At 37.1% G+C, this 12,913-nt stretch overlaps 1 pseudogene; it reads left to right on the plus strand.

The window, feature by feature from the left end:
* The first annotated feature begins 4,993 nt into the window (after positions 1 to 4,993).
* On the plus strand, positions 4,994 to 6,170 carry LOC122910364 (annotated as a pseudogene).
* The last annotated feature ends 6,743 nt before the right edge of the window (positions 6,171 to 12,913 follow it).

Here is a 12,913-nt window from a genome sequence, read left to right on the forward strand (position 1 = left end):
CCAACATGTATACCCATCATCCGTCTGGGCAAAAGGCTTTACAGCTTTTAGACATTAAATGACTCACTCTGCAAAGCTCTTTCCAGACTAATGGTGGCTCTAATTTCTCTATTAGGCGGACCAGAATATTAGGGAGGCAAATCTTTGCTATTATGCTCCCAGAGAATGAACTCCCCCAAAGCACAGCTGAGTATAATAGCTGATAAAACCTTGAAAAGTGCGAGGTTAAAATTGTGTTTATCCGCACCATGCCATCTGTATCCCCTAACAGCTTGAATAGGAAGGATTTGTTCCTAAAGCATTATTATTTTTACTAAAAATTGTCCTTGTTTTTCACTACCCTGAGGAAATAGATGGCACTGTAAAAATGAGACTGCATTTATTATAACCTAACCTATGGACCACTTTTTCAAAAGTAATTTGGTCATTTGACATCATATACCTCCCAGTGAGAATAAATAGAAATAATGTTTTTTGTTCTCTTCAAGTTCAACTTGCCCTTTATGTCAGCTTCCTTTTCACATCCTTTTTTATCCAGTTATCCATACCATCATTTGTTTATATTAAATGAACCTCTTTCCAAGATATTCCTGAACTTATCTGCCAAATTTAATATTTTACTGTTTTATTAATATGATGGTAGATGCCAATACGGTGTTCCTTGAGAGGTATTAACTAGAAGAGGGCAAGGGGGACTTCTGGGTACAGGGAGTAATATTTTGGGAGTTTGTCCTAATTATGTAGCTGTGTTTCACAGTGTGAAAATTCACAAGGCTCCAAACTTAGGATTTGTTTACCTTCTGTCGGAAGGTGTTACACTTCAGTAAAATGTACCTAGAAAAGATGGCCTATTTAATAAAATTCAGCAATACCCAGGACATTGGTTGAATAAAATATAATAGAATTTGTCAAGAAACAAGTTTTCTGAGGAAGGTGGAACTATTAAAACACTTCTAAATTGCACGTTTAAATAAATTATCAAGGTACAACATCTTAATTATCTCCAACTAAATAAGTAAACACAGGTAAGAAAGAATATTTGACACTGTAATCTTTACTTCTCAAAATAAACTGTTTTCTGGTACTCTAGATGCAGCAGGTACACACTAGCAGCTAGATTTCTACTCAGTTATTATGGGGCAAATACAAAACCTTTACATGTCCCCTAAATGCTCATATACTTTTTTTTTTTTTTTAAGATTTCATTTACTTATTTGTCAGAGAAAGAGAGCACAAGCAGGGGAGCTGCAGGCAGGGGGAAGAGCAGGCTCCCCAAAGAGCAAAGAGCCCTGTGCAGGGCTCAATCCCAGTACCCCGAGATCATGATCTAAGCCAAAGGCAGACACTTAACTGACTGAGCCACCCAGGTGGCCCAAATGCTCACATATTCTTAAAAATAAAGGTAAAAGTACTATACTAACATGTACATCTAGGTTGGCTATGGAGTATCCCTGCTGTGATCAGGGTTTGTTGGTAGCACGTTACATTAAAAAAAAAAAAATTTTTAGAGGCACCTGGGTGGCTCAGTGGGTTAAGCCTCTGCCTTTGGCTCAGGTCATGATCCCAGAGTCCTGGGATCGAGCCCCGCATCAGGCTCTCTGCTCAGCGTGGAACCTGTTTCCCATCCTCTCTCTCTGCTTGCCTCTCTGTCTACTTGTCATCTCTGCCTGTCAAATAAATAAATAAAACCTTTATTAAAAAAATTTAGATGTAAGCCTTCAGTAACATGAGAAACTGAAAGACATAAACCCAAAATGCTTTTACCTTGACTAAGGAAGACTGCTTTCAACCTTAGAATGCTGTTTGAATATCAGAAGCTTTTCTTTATTAACTACCCAAGTGGCATTATTAAAAATGAATTAAATTATCCCAAATTATCTAGTCCAATCTTTCCTTTACATGACAGATATCTAAAGGAGGTAAGGAAGAAGCCATGGAACGTACAGTAAGAAGAATTTCAGAGGAAACTATGGAAAGTTAGAAGACAGCTGGCTTAGATTATCAGACATTCTAAATTTCTCTTACCAGTTCACTCAGAGGAAGAAAATTCCCCAAATCAAGAATCTGTCCGCTCTAGGGGCCCCTGGGTGGTTCAGTCGGTTGAGCATCTGCCTTAGGCTCAGGTCGCGATGTCTGAGTCCTGGGATTGAGCCCCCTTGTTGGGCTCCCAGCTCAGGAGTCTGCTCCTCCCTTGCCCTCTGCCTCTGCCCTCATCCCCCAAGTTGTATGCTCTCTCTCCTGCTCTGCTCTCTCTCAAATTAAAAAAAAAAAAGAAAAAAGCGTTTGTCCCCTCAAAGATATTTTATAGGTGAATAGATCTCCCTGTCAGGGCAAGATTATCTGATAGTCTCTGTACATATATATGCATAATTGTTAACTAAGTGAACATTTGAAGACTGGGTACATGGGAATGTTTATTAGCTATAAAGACTGACTACATAAATAGATGATTTTTATCTGTGAAGCAATGGGTCCAAGTGAAATGTTGAAACAAATAAGATAATATGATAAAAAGTTCCAAATTAGCTTGCCACTCATTGAAGGAGCAAATAAATTTATAAACAGCTTAATGATAATATACTGCAAAATACTTAATATATAATAATTAACTAATTATAACAGTTTGAGTAAAGGAAAACAAACATTGGAGAATTAACCTTTCAGTATTTGTACCCCTTCTGGGAACATGGTGAAATTGCATTCTCTTGTCCCCACACTATCATGAGAAGAGCCCTATGTGTGCCCTTCTCATACACTCCCCATGTGCCAATTCATGCTATAAATAAATAAAAGACAAACCTTTTTTTTTAATTACCAGATTTTTATGTTCATGATTACTGCAGGAACCCGGCCTACACTTACTCATATATACATAATCAAAGGCAAACAGTAATGTCTAATGTTCATCAAACAAGAATCAGAGGTTTAGTAGGTACATTATAATAGTCATAAATGTAACTTAAAATGAATGAAAGTTAATGACATCACTAACAAAAACATTCAAGGTATAATGGGGAAGGTGAGATGCTCTTGTGACTATGGATCTGTATTGTTCAATGAAAGGCCTGCAACTTGTTCACATCTCCCTATGTCTACATACATGAACCAGAACCTCTCACACTGACTCTGGTCTTAACTTCGTAATGCATTTTGGTCAAAAGCACAGTTGCAAATGCAAAAGAGACACGTGAAAATGCTTGCATATTTAGCTTATTTCTTTTTAATTGCTCTTGAAAACCTGCTGCCAAGTGGATGAACTAGGATAGCCTGGTGCTTGATGAGGGACAGGTGCTCCCAGTCCTTGCCACTGACCCAGCTGACAAGCACCCTGACTGCAAGGCTCTAGAGTGAGGCCATCCAAGCCTAGTGTCAGCTAGGCCCAGTCCAGCCCAGAAAATCTGTACTTTACAAAAGCATGAGCTGAATAAATGATTGTTGTTTTAAGCCAACTGAGTTTGGGGGATAATTGGCTACATAGGAAAAACTAACCATTACAAATATTGATAGCAAAGTCCTATAGCATTCAACATGCATTCTGCATTTGCTCAATGGCAATTACCACATCAATCTGCAGCTATCAAAAGTGAGGGAAAAGGTTTAGGTTGTTAATAATTCCATGCAGTATATAAATACACGTACTTTGGCAGAGTATATGCTCTCCTCTTGTTCTCCTGCTTTATCCTGGGCAAGCTTTAGGGGAAAATTTGTACTGTGCAACTGCTGGGTATACTGACCCACTGTTGTCATGTCAGCCAGGTGCAAAGGAAGCATAGCTAGTAAGGTATGGAATGTTCTGAGGACATTCTAGACAATGGTTTAGTTACTTTTTAAAGCTTATTTGTTTTGCTTTTTTTATTCAGTGATTCCAATTATAAATAAAACTTTTAATAATTTTGTTGTACACACACATCATTATAGATATTGGTAACAAAGCACCATTGGGGTGGTTTGTTATGCAGGTGAAGAAATTTCTCAACATACCAGAGGAGAAGAAAATAAGGAGGCTTAAGGAAGTTCAATATAAAATTAGAGGTATTATAATGTTATTTAATATATTTGGGTAAATTGGAAGGGGAGGTGAACCATGAGAGACTATGGACTCTGAAAAACAATCTGAGGGGTTTGAAGTGGCGGGGGGGTGGGAGGTTGGGGTACCAGGTGGTGGGTATTATAGAGGGCACAGCTTGCATGGAGCACTGGGTGTGGTGAAAAAATAATGAGTAATGTTTTTCTGAAAATAAATAAATTGGAAAATAAATAAATAAATAAATAAAATAAACAAAAAATATATATATTATATAATTATAATGTTATGCAACTATATAGTTATATATAATGTATAATATAATACAAAATAAAAAAATAGAATATGCTATTACATCTATATACTATAATCATATCATTTATAACATGGAATATAGAATAATATAATATTACTAAAAGTAATGGGACAATCCATCCTAATAATTAAAAAGAGAAATTCTAAAATTATTTACTTGTGAGCAGTAGGAATGGGAAGGGGGTTAAGATATAAAATATTCTTTATTTTGCTCATTTTTGTGCCATCTGAATATTTAGTTCCTTGAACATGAAATGTGTTTATAATAAATCCAGAGGTATAAAAGCAATACAATTTTCTTCCCCAATTTCATACGAAGAATACACTGAATATCTGTTTGGAGTACAAGTAAATAATTTAAATACATAATTTAAAACATTATATATCAGAACAGAGATTTAACATAGGACAGAACACAAAATCTGCCTTAGTTTTTCATAGTTTTATTGAGACCCAATTGAGATAAAATACTTAGGGTGCATAATTTGATGTATTTAGAATATATTCAAGAAGCTCTCACCACTATCAAGAAAATGAACATTTGGGAACTTTCCAGAATGCTCGGTGAAACGCGGTTCTGCCCGAGCTGCGCCCAGCTTCGCGCTCCTTCCCGCTCCCCCACACCGGCCTCAGCCCTCTCACTGGCTGTAGAAAATGGTGAAAGAAACCATTTACTATGATGTTTTGGGGGTCAAACCCAATGCCACCCAAGAAGAACTGAAAAAGGCCTACAGGAAACTGGACTTGAAGTACCACCCTGATAAGAATCCAAATGAAGGAAAGAAGTTTAAACAGATTTCTCAAGCTTACGAAATACTCTCTGATGCAAAGAAAAGGGAATTAAATGACAAATGAGGCAAACAGGCAATTAAAGAAGGTGGAGCCAGTGGTGGTTTGGGCTCCTCCATGGACATCTTTGATATGTTTTTTGTAGGAGGAGGAAGAATGCAGAGAGAAAAGAGAGGTAAAAATGTTGTGCAACAGCTCTCAGTAACCTTAGAAGATTTATATAATGGTGCAACAAGAAAACTAGCTCTGCAAAAGAATGTGATTTGCAATAAATATCAAGGTCAAGGTGGTAAGAAAGGAGCAGTTGAATGTTGTACCAATTGCCGAGGTACTAGAATGCAAATAAAAATTCATCAGATAGGACATGGAATTTAGCAAATTCATTCTGTGTGCATGGAGTGCCAGGGCCATGGGGAACAGATCAGTCCTAAAGATAGATGTCAAAGCTGCAATGGAAGGAAGATAGTTCAAGAGAAGAAGATTCTAGAAGTTCATATTGACAAAGGCATGAAAGATGGTCAGAAGATAACATCCCATGGTGAGGGAGACCAAGAACCAGAACTGGAACCAGGAGATATCACTGTTTAGATCAGAAGGACAATGCTGTTTTTACTCCTCGAGGAGCAGACCTTTTCATGTGTATGGACATACAGCTGGTTGAAGCACTGTGCGGTTTTCAAAAGCCAATATCTACTCTTGACAATCAAACCATTGTCATTACCTCTCATCCAGGTCAAATTATCAAGCATGGAGATATCAAGTGTGTGCTAAATGCCAATTTATTGTAGACCATATGAGAAGGGTCACCTCATCATCGAATTTAAGATAAACTTTCCTGAGAATGGCTTTCTCTCTCCTGAAAAACTCTCTTTGCTGGAAAAACTCCTACCTGAGAGGAAGGAAGTAGAAGAGACTGATGAAATGGACGAGGTAGAACTGGTGGACTTTGATCCAAATCAGGAAAAATGGCCATTACAATGGGGAAGCACGTGAGGATGATGAACATCATCCCAGGGGTGGTGTCCAGTTTCAGACCTCTTAATGGGGCCAGTGAATACACTGCTGGCATTTTATGTGCAGTAGTGAATGAGTGAAGGTCTTGAATCATAGCTCACTACTTGCTATTATTTTTAATATTGAACTATAGTAGTGTTTCAAAAGTTAAATGAAGAATAGACTCAAATATAAAAACTCAAACAAAAAAAAAAAGAGAGAGAGAGAGAAAAGAAAATGAGGGCACCTGGGTGGCTCAGTGAGTTAAAGCTTCTGCCTTCAGCTCAGGCCATGATCCCAGAGTCCTGGGATCAAGCCCCGCATTGGGCTCTCTGCACAGCAAGGAGCCTGCTTCTCTCCCTCTCTCTGCCTGCTGCTCTGCCTACTTGTGATCTCTCTCCCTCTGTCAAATAAATAAGTAAAATCTTTTTTAAAAAATGAAGATGAAATGCTGAAAAATATATATATATTCTAAAGTTTTGCTCTAAAAAGAACATAGAAATTGCATTACAGAGAGATGAACCAATTATGCAATGTTTGAGCTTATGTTTATTTTTTGGCTTGCTGGTTAATTGTTTTGCTTGTTTTGTAAGCTGAGAGGTGCCACAGCATGATTATAACCTGGAATGCAAGTTCCAGAAGAAGGCAAGACATCTGATTAAATCAGATGTCTTGTCATCTCTGTCACCGGCATAAAATTCATGAGAAAGCAAGATGAGCATTTAACAGAAGTAGTGATATTTTTTATTAATGTAGATGGAAAGCTAAAGGAGTATGAGAATAAATGTACATAGTGGATGTTTTGGGGGTAGGAAGATAAGGAAAACACTATATGTTTATTTCTGTATTCTAAAATAGAAAAGAATAAAAATACAAATTTAAAGAAGGTTGTTAGGGAAGGCAAGATAGGAGGTTTAAGAAGACAGAAGGTGAGAGATTATTTTTACCTTCAAACTGAAATTATGGAGCTCTAAAATAAGCATTTTCTTTCCTGAACTAATTAGGATAAACTGTTAAAAATATCTGACAAGTAATAAAATAGAGAGATACTAGGATTCAAATCAAAACTCTATTACTAAATGCATGAATTTGAATAACTTGTATCACCATTATTAGCCCCAACTTTTCCATCTATAAAACACAAATGACACCTCAAAATGTGTATTCTAAAATTCCATGTTCCTTTATGAAATTTAGAACCCCATGAGTAGTTTTGAACAAACTGAGTCATTGGTGCTCATGAAATTATTCTTACCAGTCTGAGCTCAAAAATAAGGTAGTGCACTGCACAAATCTGGAAGTCCACAGACCTAACAACAGAAGTGATACGGTTGTGCTAGTGTGGGCTTCTCATATACTTGAAGTGGAAGTGAGCATAGAGAAGTGATCCTCTTAGCTTCTTCCTCAGCACAGATTTCCTCCCACCGGTTATTTGTTTTGCCCTTTTCTCCTTCCTTTGCTGAATATTCTGTATGAATGTGCTCCTTTTAGGACATCAGTGGAGTGCCTGGGTGTTGGGATAACTAGTAGAAGCACACTATTTTCATTGGCTTCCTCCATACCTAGTTGTTGGCAGCTCCCACTAGATCTTGAACTAGCAGGAAGAGACTGCAGCTGGAGATTCCTGATCAGATTCACACTACCTGAGGGCACAGAAGGCCTCAGAGAGCAATGAGCACCAAGGAGACTGTAAAGACCTATGAAACAAGAAATTGGCCCAAATCCTTCTTTTTCTTGCTGTTCAGCACAATTCCCTGTTTGCCACTCCGTTGAAGGCCCCATCAGTTTGAGTAATGAGGCTAAAAACCAACTCAAGATTAATTACTCCAAGGCAAGTGAGTTTTAGTCTGGAAGCAGCTTTAGATGGATTAACCACCAATTTCCTAATAGGTGGCACAGAGGAGTGGGGAGCAAATGGAAAGTAATGCACAGAGAAGGAAACTTACACAGATTTCCAGGTAATATAAAACACAAATTAAAATATCCATAATTACTAATATAAATTATGGAATATCATCATTTAGTAGATAAGCTCAGCCTTGGAAAAATCATGGGATCACAGAGTTTATTAGGTGACGGTGCCATACTCAAACCCAATTCTTCCATTTTACTTTAGTCCAGAGAATTAAGTGTCTTCGCTCACTAATCAAATTTTAAAAAAGAAATAGGAAATGTTCTGGGTGAATTAGCAACTCCTTTCCTTTTACATGCATGTTTTCCATAAGAAAATTCAATAAGTGTTTTATGGAATTTGTAGACCAAATTTGGTAACTTAGTAAGAATTACATAAACTGCTGAAAATAATTTTGAGGAGATAGTTTGTAATATTTAATACTTTATGGACAAATTATCTTTAATCAGTAAATTATCATTCATGAATAATTCCATGTTTGGCTACTTTGACTAAAGCAGTTGTATGTTTTAATTATCACAGTCTTCTGTAAACAAAACTGTTAAACTCTGCATCCTTCTCTCCTTTCTCCATTAAAAATGAAAGACAATTCTTCAAAGCAACCCGTCTTTTGTCTTACTAATTTTTGCATACCACACCACAGACCCTAGGGTGAATTCAGCATACACTGCTAAATTTTCAATTAATGCTCTACCAAGCTAAATACATGAGAGCCACTAAATACAGTACATGGAAAGCGATGAGATTATAATGTTGCATTTACTCTTCCGGGTTTTTTTTCCCCTCAACTCTAGTAAAGGGTTTTAAGGGAAATTAAAGTAACTGTAACATAATTGCCCAGTAAATAAGGTCACAATTTGCTCTTTATGCCAAGAGCTTAAAAACAACTGCCAAAATAATACTACTGGTAGCAAAACGAGCAGTAATGACATTTTTGATCTTGTTCAAGAATAATCATTCTTATATCTCTGTTCAGTTTATTTCATGTATACATATATAATTAATTATTCACAGTATTACTCAAAAGCTTTACTTACAGTTTTAATTGAGCTATAAGTGACATAAAACATTATATTTGTTTCAGCTGTATGACATAGTGATTGGATATTTGTATACATTCTGAAATGATCCTCACAGTAAGTCTAGTAAACATTCATAACCTCACATAGTTATAATTTTTTTCTTATGATGAGAACTTTATTTTTTTTTTAAATGTTGTCTTTTTTTTTTTTTTTAAGATTTTATTTATTTATTTGAAAGAGAGAGACAGTGAGAGAGAGCATGAGCGAGGGGAAGGTCAGAGAGCGAAGCAGACTCCCCATGGAGCTGGGAGCCTGATGTGGGACTCGATCCCGGGACTCCAGGATCACGCCCTGAGCCGAAAGCAGTCGTCCAACCAACTGAGCCACCCAGGCGTCCCTGATGAGAACTTTAAAGATGTACTCTCTTAGCAGCTTTATGCAAATATGCAATATGGTATTATTAACTTTAGTCACCATGCTGCATATTACAACCCCAGGATTTATTTACCTTGTAAGCAGAAGTTTGTACCCCTGACCCCCTTTGCCCTATTTATTTTTACATGGTAACGCTTAAACAGCGCTTACTTTGTGCAGACAATATTCTAAATCAATTTACTAATATTAAATTATTTATTCCAACATCTTATTTTGGGTCCTCCAAGAAGCAGGCACCGTGGTAGGATGACCTGTGAAAGCCATTTATTAGCAGAGATACCTATGTAGGATAAAGGTGAGGAATGAGGAGTAGAAAAGAAGAAGCTTCAGACTCCAAAGCAGGCAAGGCATCTGGGGAAAGGAGAGGGAGAAGGAAGGATGATCAGAGCGAGTCTCCGACTATAGCACCGTTCGCGGAAAGATTCTGCCCAGTCAATGGAAGTCCCTGAACCAAAGCAGCCAGTGAGTGAAGCCCCGAATCCTACAGAAGTGGGTGGAACCAGGACCCCTGCCATGATCAGTCAGTGATTGGGAGCATCCCGGGAGAAGGCCGGCTTCCGCGCAAATGCTAACGTGGATGCAGAAGGTGGCATCCTGGGACAATGGCCAACTTTGCATTTCCTTGCAGCTGGTTTTAATGAAGGATATCTGAGCACTGCAACTCCATGCCTCTTGCCCCTCACAACAACCCTCTGAGTTACTTATCACTCCATTTTAATTATGAGAAAACAGAGAAAAAGAGTTTAATTCAAGTCCCTAAGATGACACCTCAATGTCCAATCAAGCTACACAAATGTCCTCATTTGTTGTAATTATTTCTTACCTTCTCTGACAAAATTCCATATGCTACATGTATCTTTTGTTAGTTAAATAATTTATGAGAAATTCAGAAGATAATTCTACACTGTAGGTGTTAATATTTAGAATATTAACAGAACATTCAATTTCCATGTGATCTGCTTTTAAACTCCTCAGTAGAAATTGTACTAAGCAACAAGGGATTGAGAAGGTTAAAAATGGAAAGAAATAATTTGAAGCTGCCTGCAATAGTAAATTAAAATTCTAGGGGGAAAAAAAAAAAACTCAGAGAGGTTAAAATTCACTTTTCCATTGATTTTCATGCCCTCTTATACCAAAGCAATATGGACAACATTAGGTAAAGGAAGAATCAGATACTGTGAAGCCTTCTTTTCTCGGATTCTCATGGTTGCTAAAATAAACAAATTGGGTCATCTTTTCAAGCCACTGTCCTGTGATCTAAAAGTTAATTTTTAGTTTTCAAGTTATAGTTGCTCAAAATCTGTGAGTACTCTCTGCAGTAGGAACACAGTGACCAAGATGCTACACATGGCAGCACCCTGTCAAACAAGGCTCTAATCTCCCGTTGAACATTTGCCTTAACTCTCTAGGTCTCCAGTTTCTCATGTATGCACAAGCAGAATTGGATTCTATCAGAAATGTGAAAAAAGAGAGGGTCATCAGTCACCTGAGAAGTCTGGAAAAAAAAAAAAATCAGGTTTCCTGGCCCAGATGCAGAGAATCAATTTAATTAAATTAGAGTGAGGACAGGGAATTTTCTAAAAGTGCATTAGGATAGATTTGATTTGGGAATCACTAAACTAGATTAGCTTAGTTATAAAATTCTTAAAAAAAAAAAAAAACCTCTCTACTTACTTACTTAATGCTAACATTTAAAACTCATTTACAAAACTGCTTACATTCAATTAAATTTATTATGATTTCTTTTCATCTACGCCATGTAATCAGGAAGACTATCAAAATATATTGCAATTGGTTTTTAGCCAAAGATCACCTAAACTGTAACATTCTAATGCATAATGTAAATGAGAAACATAATCCATCTGCTTAGTAGGATAATGAAATCTTTTGTATCGAAACTTAAAAATGTACACATATTATCTACAATGACAAGTTAATCAATTATTCGTAGAAATGCTTGCTAATTTATTTGAGACAAAATTTCCCATGACTGGAGTGCAAAATTCTTTTCAAGTGGGCATTCTTTGTGCATCTGGAAGCCCAGCCTTCCACAGTACAGTCTAAAATTTCAGTTGAATGATGTTTTTAATTTCAGTTTCTCTATTTTCATATATCAGTGGTAGATTACCACTTCATGTTACAATTACTCACAGTGCTTATCTTTAAAGGAAAGTCAAAAACATGATGTGAACATAATGTGCTACCAGCACAAGCAGACACCACCGCTCCTGCTCCTATCATACCTTCTGTCAATGTGTTCATTCATAATAATAAAAAAAAATACACCTTCAAGGAAATAATTTGATTAAACCTTATCAGAGCAACTAACATTTCCTATTTGTGTGTAACATTCCAAATACTCAAGAATCGAGAAAGCTCATCTGCATAGCAGGCAGGTACACTTCATGGCAACATTTTTCAGACATACAGCAAGGAGACAGTGAGCTCTGTTCTTGTCTTTGTTTCTGTGACACTGCAGGTGCAGCAAAGAAAACCGTGCGGTGCTGTCTTGATGTTATGGTTTGGAAACTCGCCCAATCGCTGCTTAAAGCCTCCTTCGTAGCTGCATTAGGTAGCTTACCTGTATTATGTAACTTAAACTTGCTTCCTGCTGCTTCTACCACAGCTCCCTCCCAAATATATACACTTAGATATTATTTTAACCCAGAGTTTATCACTCTTTTATACAAAGATCATTAGAAACATTGTTATGGGGGAGCCTGGGTGGCTCAATCAGTTAAGGGTCTGCCCGCCCCTTTAGGTCATTATCCCAGGATCCTGGAATGGAGCCCCACATCTGGCTCCCTGCTCCACGGGGACTCTGCTTCTCCCTCTATGCCTTCCCCTGCTCATTTTTTCTCTCTTTCTCTCTAATAAATAAAGTCTTAAAAAAAAAAAAAAAGAAAGAAAGAAAGAGAAAGAAACATTGTTATCATGCTAATTAACTATATTCTCCACTCAATTCTGAAATCAGGAAGAACTACGGAGTGAACTGAAGATGAAAGACCTAAAGGGACAAGAGTTATCATCATCCTTTTAGGGATCGTAAGGGAAAATATTCTTAAAACCACATTTGAATTTTGAAGTATGTACTTAAAAGAATGATTTAAGATCCCCGCCATAAATCAAGCAGTACAAACGTGCAGAAAGAAAAAAGTATTTTATCAGCTTCATCCCATTATTTTTAAATTATCTTCATCCCATTCTAATCCCATTTCTCTGGAGGAATCAGTATTAACTGTTAAGTGTCCACTCTGCCATACCTTTCCTTACACTGTTCATGTGTACACGTAGAGATTTTTGAGCTTTCCATGTTTATTTTAACACAAATTACACACTGTCTAGTAACTTGCTTTTTTTTCATCGACACTTAACTTCTCCCTTTCCTAACCAGCTCACTCCCTCAAGCTCCCTCTTCTCTCT

The sequence above is a fragment of the Neovison vison genome, chromosome 6 (assembly GCF_020171115.1).
Source record: "Neovison vison isolate M4711 chromosome 6, ASM_NN_V1, whole genome shotgun sequence".
NCBI lineage: Eukaryota > Metazoa > Chordata > Mammalia > Carnivora > Mustelidae > Neogale > Neogale vison.